Genomic DNA, 14,827 nt, shown 5'->3' on the forward strand with positions numbered 1-14,827 from the left:
AATACATCACTCCAAATTGAAGAAATTAACCAAAACAACAGGGCTATAGGCCCAATGCATGTCCAAAATGCAACAAGGCAGATATTAAACCTTATAGCTCTGAAATGATCTTTGACTCCATGTCTCACATCTGGTCATGCTGATGCAAGAGGTGGGCTCCAACAGCTTTGGACAGCTTTACTGAAGTGGCTTTGAAGGGTAACACCCCCATCCTGGCTTCTTTCACAGGCTGGCTGAGTGTCTGTGACTTTTCCAGAAGCAATGTGCAATCTGTTGGTGGATCTAACATTCTGGAGTCTGAAGCATGGTGTCCCTCTTCTCCACTAGCTCCACTAGGCAGTGCCCCTGTGGGTTCTCTGTATGGGGGCACATTTCCCTTCTGAACTGTGCTAGTAGAACTTCTCCATGAGGGCTCTGCACCCACGGGAGACTTCTGACTGGACATCCAGGCATTTTTATATATCCTCTGAAATCTAAGTGGAGGTTCCCAAACTTAAATTCCTGACTTCTGTGCACCCACAGGCCCAACACCATGTGAAAGTCACAAAGACTAGGAGCATGCATCCTCTGAAGCAATGACCTGAGTTGTACATTGGCTCCTTTAGCCACAGGTGGAAGGCAGGGAAATAATTCCCAAGACTGCACAAAGTGGCAAGGTTCTGGGATCAGCCCACGAAACCATTTTCTTCCTCCTAGGCCTCCAGGTCTGTGATGGAGGGGCTGCCCTGAAGGTTTCTGACTTGCCCTGGAGACATTTTCCCCATTGTCTTGGTGATTAACATTCCACTCCTTGTTACTTATGCACATTTCTACAGCAGGCATAAATTTCTGCCCAGGAAATGGGGTTTTATTTTCTATTGCATTGTGAAGCTGCAAATTTTCCAAAGTTTTATGCTCTGCTTTTTTTGAATGCTTTGCCACTTAGAAATTTCTTCTACCAGATATGTTAAATTATCTCTCTTGGGTTCAAAGTTCCACAAATCTCTAGGGCAGGTGTAAAATGCTTCCAATCTGTTTGCTAAAGCATAGCAAGACTCACCTTTGCACCAGTTCCCAAGAAGTTCCTCATCTCTATCTGAGACCACCTCAGCCTGGACTTTATTGTCCATATCACTATCAGCATTTTGGTCAAAATCATTCAATAAGTCTCTAGGAAGTTCCAAACATTCCCACATGCCTCTGTTTTTTCCTGAGTCCTCCAAACTATTCCAACCTCTGACTGTTCCAAAGTCATATCCACATTTTTAGGTATCTTTACGGCAACGCCCCACTACCTTGGTACCAATTTATTGTATTTGGTTCTTCTCACAATGTTTGAAGAAATACCCAAGACTTTGTAATTTATAGCAAAAAGAGATTTAATTGACTCACAGGTCCAAGAAGATGGGGAGGCCTCCGGAAACTTACAATCATGCAAGAAGGCACCTCTTCACAGGGCAGCAGGAGAGAGAATGAGTGCAAATAGCGTAAATGCCAGATACTTAAAAAATTACCAGATTTCATGAGACTCACTCAATATCACGAGAACAGCATGGGGCAAAATGCCTCCATTATCTGATTACCTCCACCTGGTCCTACCCTTGACACACAGGGATTATGGAGATTACAATTCAAGGTGAGATTTTGGATGGGGACACATCCAAACCATATCACACCCACAGACCGAAAGAGCCATAGACACACAACATTCATCCAAGGAGCAGTGGCAGACACTGTACCCTGCAAAGCCACAGGGGCAGATCTTTCCAAGGTGTTGGGAGCCAACCTGTTGCATCACTGTGTCCTGAATGTGAGACATGGAGTCAAAGTATATTATTTCAGAGCTTTAATGTTTAATGTCTGCCCTTCTGGGTTCCGGGCTTGCATGGGGCCTGTAGTTCTTTTCTTTTGTCCAATTTCTAATTTTTTTTTTTTTTTTTTTGAATGAGAGTATTTACCCAATGCCTATACCTCCATTGTATTTTGGAAGTAGCTAACTGTTTTGTGTGTGTTTGTATGTGTTTTTTTGTTTTTTTGTTTTTTTGTGTTTTTTTTTAAATTTTACAGGCTCATAGGCAGAAGGGACTACCCTTTCATCAGATAAAATTTTGATCTTTGGACTTCTGAGTTAATGCTGGAATGAGTAAAGATTCTGGGGACTGTTGTGAAAGGATAAATTCATGTTGTAATGTGAGGAAATGAGATTTGGGAGCAACCAGGTGCAGAATGCTATGGTTTAAATCTATGTCCACACTCAAGTGTCATGTTCAATTCTAATCTTCATCCGTGGAGGTGGTGCCTGGTGGGAGATGATTGGATGACACGGATGGGTGCATCTTGAATGGTTTACCACCATTCTTTTTTGTGGGATATCCCTTTGTGATACAGTTCTCATGAGATCTGGTTGTTTAAAAGTGTGTAGCACCTCCCCCCAACAACTTCGCTCCTGCTCCTGCAATGTAAGACATTCCTGGTTGCCCTTTGCCTTCTTCCATTATTGTACATTTCCTGAGGTCTCCCTAGAAACTGAGCAGATGCCAGAATATCAGAATCATGCTTCCTATGCAGCCTGTGGAACCATGATCCAATTAAATCTCTTTTCTTTATAAATTATTAGTCTCAGGTATTTTTTATAGCACTGAGAGAACTGACTAATACAATGGCTTATCACCTCACATCTGTTAGAATGTGTATTATTAAAAAAAAGCAGAAAGTGTTTTTGAGGATGTAGAGAATAGAGAATAGTTATATACTATTGGTTACGATGTAAATTGGTATACACATTATAGAAAACAATATAAAGAATGCTGAAAAAGTTAAAAATAGAATTATCTTATGAGTCAGCAATCCCACTTTTGAATATATTTTCAAAAGAAATAAAATAATGATCTGATAGAGAGATATGCAATTTGCAATCCCATATTTATTGAGGCATTATTCACAGTAGCCAAGCTATGGACACAACCCACATGTCTACTTGTAGGTAAATGGCTAAAAATTGTAAGATGTGTGTGTGTGTGTGTGTGTGTGTGTGTGTGTGTGTGTGTGGCAGTGGGGGGGGCAGCAGTGTACATCTATAAATATGTATATGATGGAATCTTATTCAATCTAAAAAGAAGAAGAAAATTCTGCTATTTGCAATGATGTGTATGAATCTGGAGCACAGAATGCTAAGTGAAATAAACTTAAGTGAAACAAACCAGACAGGAAGAAATGTACTGTATGATCTCACTTACATGTGGAATCTAAACAATTGGAAGTCATAGAAACATAGGGTAGAAGTGTGGTTACCAAAGGCTGAGGAAATAGAGAGACATGGGTCGAATGACACAGACTTTCACTTATCAAATGAGTAAGTTCTGGAGACCTAATAAAGAGCACGGTGACTATACATAATGATAATGTATTGTATGCTTGAAATTTCCTAAGAAAAATCTTAACTTTTCTCACTACAGTCACACACACAGAAAACAGCAAAGTTAATTATGTGAGGTGATTAATATGTTAACTAGCTTGATTGTGATAATTATTTCACAATGCATATATATATCAAAACATCACACTGTGCACCTTAAATATATTTATTTATTTATCATATCTCAATAAAGATGGATAAAAATGAAGTTATTAAGGCAGAAGTAATAGAATCCAATCAGAAACAGATTACACAAAGATATGAAGATATAAAATATTGATTGAATATACAATATATTTTTCTTACATTAATTGCTCTAAAAGATAGCTGACTATTTAAAACAATAACAATATGTTGGTTGTTTTATAGCATATACAAAAATGTGAAGAGAAAGACTTTTTAACTATGCTCCAAATGCTTATGCAGCAACTAGCTACTGCTATTTCTAAAATGCAAACAATGAGAACATATTTCCTTGACTTGATTAGTTAATGTAATTTATAATTTGCTTGACTTGATTTTGAAAGCTTTATCCCATTAGTTCCTTCCCATAGCATGTTCTTATTCTAATTAGATCTTTCACAATGTGCTTATACAAGTGTGGCTCTTCTTGAAACAACACATTCCCACTTGCACAGAGTGAACATTGTTTGACATGCCACAATTCACAGAGGGTTCCTAAAGAAGCCACTCCTTGAATCCCTATGTCATTTCTAGTAAGAGTGGTTTAGCCATTTCTTTCAATCAAATACATAGAGCACTTTATTTATAATACATAAACAAGTTAGGTTCACTAAAATTATTTTAAAAAGGTACTATACAATACAGATTTTAAATATAGTTTAATTGTTATATTGATCATTTAAAACTGGTTGCATTCCTTTCTTTCCCCCATTCAGTTAGCACACATCTTGATTAATTTATGCTTTATTGAGAACATAATTATAAAGTAATTATGAAAACTTAAAATGTCATTAACTTTGTCCTCCATGGATTTAGCAACCTAATAAGACTCATCTAAATTCTTGAACTTTCCTTTAAAATCAGCCAACACATTAAAAAAGCTAAAACTCGTACACACAAGTTTTAATTGTGAGACATTCATTCTTCTCTTAAAATCATTTTCTCAAAATTACCCTATTGGTTTATTAGTTTGTCAGGTTATATGTTTCTATAATCTCCAGTTTCATTAGACATAAAACTGAATATTTCTATTACATTTCTATAAGTTTTTAATGTATAGGTATTTATTGTATAGGTGTTTATTGTATATGCCTACATTTATAGTGTACACACACACACACCATCCCTTCGCCCACCACACACAAACACACAAACACACACACACACACATCATTAAAGTGCTGAAGGGAATATAATATGTTCATGACTGGAGGGAGAAAAATTTAACCAATAGAAAAATTTGGAGAATATGCTTATTCCTCATATATAATATTGGTTCTAATTTCAAGTTTTGGACCCTCTTGCTTTTTTCGTCTTCAATGTTTATTTTGCCTTCTGTATCTTTTACAGAATGGAAACAGAATCCCGAATGAAATAAGTTATGCAACTTTAAGGCAAAAATTAAGCAATTTTTTTTGCTATGGTTTTAATTAGTAGAAACTAATAGTGCCAGATTTCGATTTAATTATGGGTACTAAGGCATATTACTATTCATCTAGTTTTCAAAAATCATGAAATCTAGGCCAAAATATGAAAAAGAGGAGAAAAGAAACCTGTCTTTGTTGAAATATATAAGTAGTCATGACACAGAAACCAGGATCTAAGACATTATTTGCCAAATAATTTACATATGAACACAAGCAAGGGACCTGCTGAGAAAAGAGAAAAAAATATACAACTATAGAAAATGATATTATGGTGATTTGTTTGTTGGTTTTATAAGTGTCATACTTTAAAAAGCCAAGAGTGACAAGATTAACATCTGAAAACATACTAGGTGCTTGCATACACACAAACACCACACAACAAAACATGTCCACACATTTTATACATAGAGAGAAAGAGATGTAGGTTTTCATCCACAGTTCTGGCTCATAACTCCCATTGTCCTTGTTACATCCTTTTTGTTATTATGTTGGGCGTCTTATGCCTCAGGAGCAGGCCTCAGGAAACAGAATCTCTCTGACCTTCTCCTGTCCTTGTTTAACCTACCACAAGGCAGGATTCTAATTTTCCCTGCCTTTCTGATTGTGGGTCTTAAGACCCTCACTCCAAAGAGGGTCTTCCTTCATACCCTAGGGAGGAAGGGCAATCATGAAGCTTCCATGAAAATCCAAGAGGACTGGGTCCAGAGAGCTTCTGGATAGCTGAACACTTTGAGGTTTTTGGAGGCAGGTTGACCGAGGAAGAGCATAGAAGCTCTGCACCCCTTCCCCCATGCCACACCGAATACATCTCTTCATATGTATTCTTAAGTAATATCCTGCATAATAAACTGGTAAATGTAAGTAAGTGTTTCCTTCAATTCTGTGAGCTGCTTCAGCATATTAATTCAACCGAAGGAGAGTGTGGGAACCCCAAAGTGAAGTTAATCAATCAGAAGTTCTGGACTTGTGACTGGTGTCTGAAGTGGGTGAGGGGTATTCTTGGGGACTGAGCCCTAAACCTATGGGATGTGACACTCTCTCCAGATAGATTGTGTCAGAATTAAATTCGAAGGTACCCAGCTGGTGTTCACTGCTTGTTAGTAGGGAAAGCTTCCTAACACAGTGGATCACAGAAGTCTGTGCTTATTGTGGTGTGAAAACAAAGGAGAACATAATTTGAGAGTTTTTCCAAAACAAGCTATAACATTCATGAATTGTAGTATATTTGTGGCAAATTTTACTGAAGCTATGGAGAGATTGAGAAGATTTATTTTGTCAAAATCAAACCATCTTTAAAATATATATATATTTATGGGTGAAACATTATCTTCTTGTATATCTTTGTGCTCCCTCTCTGCTTCCTCTCCATTTTATTTACTCTCTTTCCTTACTATATTTAGCAGTAATTTTTTTTGTCCTGGGTTCTCCTTATATGTAAAGACTGACTAATATGTTTCTCAAACATGAGCCATTTAATTCAAGTCCTCTTCTTTTTGCCGTCTTTGACAGTGTCTGCATTAATTTCAATAACTTTTAATTGTACATCCTGTCATGATGAGTTACTAACATTTTTAATGCCTACTATATTCTAGTAATTTACAAATGTCTTCATATTTTGATCCTCACAATAACATTACAAAGTATATACTTTAATCTCCAATTATAGTTAGAGATCAGAGAGCAAATATCCAAGATAATAGTAACTTATTCAAATTTAGTAACTGATGAACCCAGTTTAAAATCCATCTAAATATCAAGCCCTTTTTCCATTACATCTATCTGTTTGACCCCAGGTCATCAAAGAATGATTAGCTCATATGCAATACCTCATGTTTAATAAGGCATAAAAGTATGTAATTCACTTTAGGATGATATCCATTAAAATGGTTTAAACAGAAAATAATTGTGGCACTTAATGGGGTAAATGTCAATTTTCTGAATAATTCATTTAAGTGGAAAAGCTCTTCCTCTGACAATGTCAGATAAATGAGATGTCTCTACATGTTACTGTCTGTTTTGTTTCTGCTTCTGTGCATGTTTCTGATCTCCAACTAGCACTTCATTATTGGATTCATTTTCATTTGCTAATGAAGCTTTTAGTACATTTAAGGACCTCAGGCATTTTAAAACTCGGTCATTTTGCTTCGTGCCAACTTATCTCCAAGTTTCCATTTCAAAGTGGCATCATTACAATTACTAATACTACAGTCTGCGCTTGGACTGGCATTAATTTTGGCACAAGCTCAGAAAGTTTTGTTTCTGACTGATTCTGAAAGGTACATTGATTTTGGCTTTATGTAGCCCCTCTTGGCATACCTTTTGTTTTTCTAATAACATTAATCTCAGCTGGGCTTGCAAGCTACTTAAATTCTTCTGGGAAGTTTTGCACTAACCTACAATTTAAACTGTATTTTATTTTTAAAAACTAAGTCTACAGATGCTTTGTAAGATGACATAAAATTTGCTTTTCCTCCAAAACCACCTTTTTCTGACAATATTTGAAATGGTTTTTTTTTGTTTATTTGTTTGTTTGTTTGTTTGTTTTCCATCATGGTGGTTAAACATAATGACCTTGTTTGTGGATGCTCTCATTTTCTTCCTTTCCCATAATTTTTATTGCTCTGTCTTCTGCATACTTTAATATTAACAGAGTTATGTACTGATTTAATCAATCTATATGAAAGATGATAATACATTGAAAAATTAACTTCTAAAATTAAGAAAAAATTTGAAGAGGGTGGCTGGCAAGACGGTTGAATAGGAACAGCCACAGTCTACAGCTCCCAGTGAGATCAACACAGAAAAGGGTGATTTCTGCATTTCCAACTGCAGTACCTGGCTTATCTCATTGGGACTGGTTAGACAGTGGGTGCAGCCCACAGAGGGTGAGCCAAAGTAGGGTGGGGCATCACCTCACCTGGGAAGTCCAAGGGATTGAGGAACTCCCTCCTCTAGCCAAAGGAAGCCATGAGGGACTGTGCCATGAGGAACAGTGCATTTCGTCCCATGGTCTTCACAACCCGCAGACCAGGCGATTCCCTTGGGTGCCTACACCACCAGGGGCCTGGGTTTCAAGCATAAAACTGGGTGGCCATTTGGGCAGGCAGCAAGTTAGCTGCAGGAGCCTTTTTTTCATACCCCAGTGGCACCTGGAATGCCATCAAGTCAGAACTGTTCATTCTGGAAAGGGGGCTGAAGCCAGGGAGCCAAGTGGTCTAGCTCAGCAGATCCCACCCCCATGGAGCCCAGCAAGCTAAGATTCACTGGCTTGAAATTCTCAATGCCAGCACAGCAGTCTGAAGTCAACCTGGAATGCTCGAGTTTGGTGGGGAGTTGGGTATCTGCCATTACTGAGGCTTGAATAGGTGGTTTTCTCCTCCCATTGTAAACAAAGTCACCAGGAAATTCGAACTGGGTGTAACCCACCACAGCTCGGCAAAGCTGCTGTAGCCAGACTGCCTCTCTAGATTCCTCCTGTCTGGGCAGGGCATCTCTGAAAGAAAGCCGGCAGCCACAGTCAGAGGCTTATAAATAAAATTCCCATCTTCTTGAGACAGAGCACCTGGGGGAAGGGATGGTGGTGGGTGCAGCTTCAACAGACTTAAACATTCCTACCTACTAACTCTGAAGAGAGCAGTGATTTCTCCCAACACAGCACTACAGCTCTTCTTAGGGACAGACTCCCTCCTCAAATGGGTCCCTAAACCCCATACCTCCTGATTGGGAGACACCTCCCAGCAGAGGTTGACAGACACCTCATACAGGAGAGCTCCAGCTGGCATCTGGCCAGTGCCACTCTGGGACAAAGCTTCCAGAGGAAGAAACAGGCAGCAATCTTTGCTGTTCTACAGCATCTGCTGGTGATACCAAGGTAAATAGGGTCTGTAGTGGACGTCCAGCAAGCTCCAGCAGACCTGCAACAGAGGGGCCTGACTGTTAAAAGGAAAACTAACAAACAGAAAAGAATAGGATCAACATCAGCAAAAAGGATGTCCACACAAAAACCCCATCTGAAGGTAACCAACACCAAAGACTAAAAGTAGATAAATCCATGAAGATGAGGAAAAATCAGGGTAAAAAGGCTAAAAATTCCAAAAACCAGAACACCTCTTTTTTTTTTCCAAAGGATGACAACTCCTCACCAGCAAGGAAACAAAACTGGATGGAGAATGAGTTGATGAAATGACAGAAGTAGGCTTCAAAATGTGGGTAATAACAAACTCCTCCAAGCTAAAGGAGCATGTTCTAACCCAATGCAAGGAAGCTAAAAACCTTAAAAATGTTAGACAAATTGCTAACTAGAATAACCAGTTTAGAGAAGAACATAAATGACCTGATGGAACTGAAATACACAGCACAAGAACTTTGTGAAGCATATACAAGTGTCAATAGCTGAATCGATCAAGCAGAATAAAGCATATCAGAGACTGAAGATCAACTTAATGAAATAAAGCATGAAGACAAGATTAGAGAAAAAAGAATAAAAAGGAATGAGCAAAGCCTCCAGGAAATATGGGACTATGCGAAAAGACCAAACCTACATTTGATTGGTGTACCTGAAAGTGATGGGAAGACTGGAGCTATGTTGGAAAGTGCTCTTCAGGATATTAGCTAGGAGAACTTCCCCAACTTATCAAGATAGGCCAACATTCAAATTCAGGAAATACAGAGAACACCACAAAGATACTCCTCGAGAAGAACAACCTCAAGACACATAATCATCAGTTTTGCCAAGGTTCTAATGAAGAAAAAATGTTAAGGGCAGACAGAGAGAAAGGTCGGGTTACCCACAAAGGGAAGCCCATCAGACTAAGAGTAGGTCTCTCTGCAGAAACCCTACAAGCCGGAAGACAGTGGGGGCCAATATTCAACAGTCTTAAAAAAATAATTTTTAACCCAGGATTTCATATCCAGTGAAACTAAGCTTCATAAGTGAAAAAGAAAGAAAATTCTTCACAGACAAGCAAATGCCGAGAGATTTTGTCATCACCAGCCCTGCCTTACACGGGCTCCTGAAGGAAGCACTAAATATAGAAAGGAAAAACTGGTACCAGCCACTGTAAAAACATATCAAATTGGACAGACCATCAACACTATGAAGAAACTCCATCAACTAATGGGCAAAATAACCAGCTAGCATCATAATGACAGGATCAAATTCACACATGACAATATTAACCTTAAATGTAAATAGGCTAAATGCCCCAATTAAAAGACACACACTGGCAAATTGGATAAAGAGTCAAGGCCCATCAGTGTGCTGTATTCAGGAGACCCATCTCATGTGGACACATAGGCTCAAAATATAGGGATGGAGGAATATTTATCAAGGAAATATAAATTTAAAAAAAAAGCAGGGATTGCAATCCTAGTCTCCGATAAGACAGTCTTTGAACCAACAAAGATAAAAAAAGACAAAAAAGGGCATTACATAATGGTAAAGGGATCAATGCAACAAGAAGAGTTAACTATCCTAAATATATATGCACCTGATACATGAGAATCCAGATTCATAAAGCAAGTTCTTAGAGACCTCAAAGAGACTAAGACTCCCACACAATAATAGTGAGAGACTGTAACACTCCACTTTCAATGTTAGACATATCAATGAGACAGAAAATTAATGAGGATATTCAGGACCTGAACTCAGTTCTGGACCAAGTGGACCTAATAGACATCTACAGAACTCTCCACACCAAATAACGGAATATGGATTTTTCTCAGCACCACATCACACTTATTCTAAAATTGACCACATAATTAGAAGTAAAACAGTTCTCAGCAAATGCAAAAAAAACGGACATCCTAATGGTCTCTCGGACCATAGTGCAATCAGATTAGAACTCAAGATTAAGAAACTCACTCTAAACTGCACAACTACATGGAAACTGAACTAACTGTTCCTGAATGACTACTGGATAAATAACAAAACAAGGCAGTAATAAATAAGTTCTTTGAAACCAATGAGAACAAAGACACAACATAGCAAAATCTCTGGGACACAGCTAAAGCAGTGATTAGAGGGAAATTTGTAGCACCAAATGCCCACAGGAGAACATGGGAAAGATCTAAAATCAACACCCTAACATACAATGAAAAGAACTAGAGAAGCAAGAGCAAACAAATTCAAAAGCTAGCAGAAGATCAGAAATAACTAAGATCAGAGGAGAACTGAAGGAGATAGAGACATGGAAAACTCCAAAAAAATCAATGAATCCAGGAGCTGTTTTTGTTTTTGTTTTTGTTTTTGTTTTTTGAAAAGATCAACAAAATAGATAGACCACTAGTCAGACTAATAAAGAAGAAAGAGAGAAGAATCAAATAGAAACAACAAAAAATGATGAAGGGGATATCACCACTGATCCCACAGAAATACAAACTACCATCAGAGAATACTATGAACACCTCTAGCAAATAAGCTAGAAAATCTAGAAGAAATGGATGAATTCCTGGACACATACACCCTTCCAAGACTAAACCCAGAAAAAGTCGAATCTCTGAATAGACCAACAACAAGTTCTGGAATTGAGGCAGTAATTAATAGCCTACCAACCTAAAAAAGCCCAGGACCAGACGGATTCACAGCTGAATTCTACCAGAGTTACAAGGAGGAGCTGATAACATTCCTTCTGAAACTATTCCAAACAATAGAAAAAAAAAGGGACTCCTCCCTAACTCACTTTAAGAGGCCCACGCCATCCTGATATCAAAACCTGGCACAGACATAACAAGAATAGAAAATTTCAGGCCAATATCCCTGATGAACATTGATGAGAAAAATCCTCAGTAAAATACTGGCAAAAGGAATCCAGCAGCACATTAAAAAGCTTATCCACCACGAACAAGTTGGCTTCATTCCTGGAATGTAAGGCTGGTTCAACATACACAAATCCATAATGTAATCTATCACACAAACAGAACCAATGGCAAAAACCAGATGATTATCTCAATAGATGCAGAAAAGTTCTTTGATAAAATTCAATACCATTCATGCTAAAAAATCTCAATAAACTAGATATTGATGGAACGTATCTCAAATTAACAAGAGCTAATTATGAGAAACCTATAGCCAATATCATACTGAATGGTTAAAAGCTGGAAGCAATCCCTTTGAAAACCAGCACAAAACAAGGATGCCCTCTCTCACTGCTGCTATTCAACATAGCATTGGAAGTTCTGACCAGGGCCATCAGGTAAGAGAAAGAAATAAAGTGTATTCAAATAGAAAGAGAGGAAGTCAAATTGTCTCTGTTTGCAGATAACATGATTTTATATTTAGAAAACCCCATCGCCTCAGCCCAAAATCTCCTTAAGATTATAAGAAACTTCAGAAAAATTTCAGGATTCAAAATCAATGTGCAAAAATCACAAACATTCCTATACACCGATAATAGACAAACAGAGAACCAAATCATGAGGTAACTCCCATTCACAATTGCTACAAAGAGAATAAAATACCTAGGAATACAACTTACAAGGAATGTGAAGGACCTCTTCAAGGAGAACTGCAAACCACTGCTCAAGGCAATACGACAGGACACAAACAAATAGAAAAACATTTCATACTCATGGATAGGAAGAATCAATATCGTGAAAATGGCCATACTGCCCAAAGTAATTTATAGATTCAATGCTATCCCCATCAAGAAACCATTGACTTTCTTCACATAATTAGAAAAAACTACTTTATATTTCATATAGAACCCAAAAAGAGCCCATATAGCCAAGACAATCCTAAACGGAAACAACAAAGCTAGAGGCATTATGCTACGTGACTTCAAACTCTACTACAAGGTTACAGCAACCATAACAGCATGGTCCTGGTACCAAAACAGATATATAGAACAATGGAACAGAACAGAGGTCTCAGAATTAGCACCACACATCTACAACCATCTGATCTTTGACAAACCTGACAAAAACAAGCAATGGGGAAAGATTCCCTATTTAATAAATGGTATTAGAAAAACTGGCTAGCTGTATGCAGAAAACTAAAACTAGAACCCTTCTTTACACTGTATACAAAAATTAACTCAAGATGGATTAAAGACCTTAATGTAAGACCTAAAACCATGAAAACTCAGAAGAAAAGCTAGGTAATACCATTCAAGACGTAGGCACGGGCAAAGACTTCATGACTAAAACATGAAAAGCAATGGCAACAAAAGTCAAAATTGACAAATGGGGTCTAATTAAACTAGAGAGCTTCTGCAAAAGAAACTATCATCAGAGTGAACAGGCAACCTACAGAATGGGAGAAAATTTTTGCGATCTATCCATCTGACAAAGGACTAATATTCAGAATCAAGCAGGAACTTAAAGAAATCTACAAGAAAAAAGCAAACAACCCCATCATAAAGTGGGCAAAGTATAATAACAGACACTTCCCAAAAGAAGATATTTATGTGGCCAACAAACATATGAGAAAAGCTCAAAATTACTGGTCATTAGAGGAATGCAAATCAAAACCACAATGAGATACCATCTCACTCCAGTCAGATGGCGATCCTTAAAAAGTCAGGAAAACACAGATGCTAGAGAGGATGTGGAGATATAGGAACACGTTTATACGGTTGGCGGGAGTGTAAATTAGTTCAACCATTGTGGAAGATAGTGTGGCAATTCCTCAAGGATCTAGATCCAGAAATACCATTTGACCCAGCAATCTCATTACTGGTTATTTACCCAAAGGATTATAAATCATTCTACTATAAAGACACATGCACACATATGTTTATTTTAGGACTGTACACAATAGCAAAGACTTGGAACCAACCCAAATGCCCATCAATGACAGACTGAATAAAGAAAATGTGGCACATATACACCATGGAATACTGTCTAGCCATAAACAAGGATGAGTTCACATCCTCTGCTGGGACATGGATGAATCTGGAAACTATCTTTCTCAGCAAACTAACACAGGAACAGAAAACCAAACACTGCATGTTCTTACTTATAAGTGGGAGCTGAAGAGTGAGACACAGGAACACAGGGAGGGGAACATCACACACTGAGGACTGTTGTGGGGTGGGGGTATAGGAGAGGGACAGCATTAGGAGAAATATCTAATGTAGATGATGGGTTGATGGGTGCAGCAAACCAACATGGCACATGTATACTTATATAACAAATGGGCACATTCTGCACATGTATCCCAGAACTTAAAGTATAATTTAAAAAAAAATGTAAAGATTGAAGTGCTAGATGGTTTGAAACAGGCATTCGAGCTAAATAAATAGGTATGTAGTTTCATTTCTAGCATTTTTTTCAACATTTTTCTGGATGAATTTTTTTGCAAGTTGACATTAGCACCTACAAATATTTTCAGGGAAAACAATGACTAACAATTGTTTAGGGAACACTTGAGTAAATTTTATCTACTAGTGATACAACCAAGATTCTCATTTGCAATGTTTAAAGGATATGGTAATTTGCAGCATTAGTGCTGATGCTATTAATTTTCTGAAAGATTACTCATATTCTTGAGTTAAGTATGATTTTAAAATGCAAGTGCCTATCTATAATTTGGGCCATATGAGGCATCTGGAGATAGTGAAATGTTCATAAACTTTGATGACATATATTTCTGCTTTCAAATCATGCTTAGCCATCCATTTGACCTTCATGTCACTATACAAACTCTACAATTCTTAGATTTCTCACCTGTAAAAAAATATCTATTTTGAGATATCGCTTTAACAATTTAATGAGGTTTTTAAAAGCACCAAGTAGATTAACTAGTCAAATTTAGCACATGACAAATGGAAGTTGCCATCCTTACAAGCTGCTTAAACAACAATATCTGCATTTCTATTAAAGG

This window comes from Chlorocebus sabaeus, chromosome 7 (assembly GCF_047675955.1).
Source record: "Chlorocebus sabaeus isolate Y175 chromosome 7, mChlSab1.0.hap1, whole genome shotgun sequence".
In the NCBI taxonomy this organism is placed as follows: domain Eukaryota; kingdom Metazoa; phylum Chordata; class Mammalia; order Primates; family Cercopithecidae; genus Chlorocebus; species Chlorocebus sabaeus.